Here is a 1,824-nt window from a genome sequence, read left to right as displayed (position 1 = left end):
ATGTTGTTTATAAACTCACCAATTGGCCAGGTTTTTTTTTTTGGTCACATGGATAACTTAACGCTGATTAACGTACTCTGGTTTAAGTCTATTTAACGAACCAGTCCAATGAAAATATAATAATACTGTACTCAACGAAAATTCATACTCAACGAAATGAACCAGTCGAATAAGCCCAAAGAGGTAAATATTTATAATCTTTGCAAAAAGTTTCCAGGTTCCTTTACTCTAGAGGGCGCTAATTTGGGGAAGTTTTGGCCAAAAAATACTTTATTTTAAAATAAATAAATAATCATTATGTTTTAATGGCAAGTTAAATTTAAATATTTTCGTTTTAAACAATTTTAATAATAAAAATGCAAACGTATTGCTTTTACAATAATTATAGTTTCTCACCCTGTCTGGCGTAACCTCTGACCTTATACTAAACTAGGCTTCGGCCCAAGCAATGCATGGTTTGTTTATCACGAAAGAAAAACAGTTGAAAGTAGTTTACTGAAAACGTAAGATGTTTGTGGATCAATTGAAATTTTTATGTTAAATATATACGTTTCATATTAAAACAATAACTTATAAAATAATAGATCTTTAGGCCTAGCCTAGCTAGTCTATACTACGGTCCTAGTCAAAGCGAAAGCTATGCCTATCACCCGACCCTGGCCTGGCCTACCTAGGCGTAGATGATAGATAGTTTGGGCCTAGACAACTAGGCCTCTAGGCTAGCCCCTCTACTCTACTATATCTAGCTAGTTAGGCCTATCTAGTCCTGACTGACTGACCGTCTGAGCCTTGGAGTTGGAGCCTAGCCTAGGCCTAAGACTAGGCCTAGTAGTACAGGAGGACTAGGCCTAGAGGCCTATAGGCCTACTTATTTTTAGGAAGGCCTCAAGTTGAGCGTACTTATTAATTCAGTTATTAAATTGCACACGTTTTATACGCCTTATCTTATGTTTGTTGGTTACGCACCACCACTGACTTGGGTTGTTTGTCATCACTTCAAGATGTCTACCGATTCATGGAAAAGGGCGTATCTTAAATTCACGGTCTTCAGTGTGTTCAATCTGGTGTTTCGTGGTAAAAAAAGCAAATTATAATTATGATTGTAATTGTATACAGAAACTGAATATCACATTTCACTACATAATTCCTTAAAATGATTCCCATACCAGCCAATTTGATGGTCTATTCAAAAGAATGTAGGAAAGGTATTATGTAACTCCGGTGAAATATTTTTTCTCATTAAAATTTATAATTGAAAGTTTTTTAAATTACCTGAATATACAAATCAGACAATTCAAATTCAGGTTTTTAGCTCAAGACTTCAGATCTTCTACAAGTGTATGTGTATCTTTTTCCAAGCAGATTGATCAAAATGCCTCATGATTTAGATGACATTGAGGACATTGTCTCAGTCGAAGACGTAACACCTAACGAGAGGTTTGCTAACAAACCAGATGTTGTACCAAAAGTACGCAAGAAAAACAATGCAGCTTTTAAACAAGAAGAGATAACAACAGACAGGTGTGTAAAATTAGAAACATGTGGCATGCCTAAATATGGTCATAATGACATCACACTATGAACATATATAGGCACATCATGACTATATATGGGCACATCATGACTATATATGGGCACATCATGACTATATATGGGCATACATAAAAATTTATAGTCTGGACAGAGCTTTAAGTTTCTTGTAGTTAAACACAGATGATTATTAGTATAACGGAATGATTTTGAAATAATCTTATAAATGTTCATATTTATTTTTATTTAGCATTGTTCCTGGTACCCAAAATATATATGTGAAGACCTGGGGTT

The 1,824-nt window shown here is 34.6% G+C and overlaps 1 long non-coding RNA gene across 1 annotated transcript; it reads left to right on the top strand.

Annotated features, from left to right (window-relative positions):
- Positions 1-403: 403 nt before the first annotated feature.
- On the top strand, positions 404-1,824 carry LOC117116207. Its single transcript, XR_004446704.1, has 3 exons — positions 404-503; positions 1,363-1,521; positions 1,781-1,824. It is a non-coding gene; the product is annotated as an uncharacterized LOC117116207 (long non-coding RNA).

Source organism: Anneissia japonica, unplaced genomic scaffold (genome assembly GCF_011630105.1).
Source record: "Anneissia japonica isolate Jap-2015-1 unplaced genomic scaffold, ASM1163010v1 scaffold168428_len6107_cov135, whole genome shotgun sequence".
In the NCBI taxonomy this organism is placed as follows: Eukaryota; Metazoa; Echinodermata; class Crinoidea; order Comatulida; family Comatulidae; genus Anneissia; species Anneissia japonica.
The sequence above is the reverse complement of the archived record's forward strand: the minus strand, read 5'-3'. Positions and strand labels throughout refer to the sequence as shown.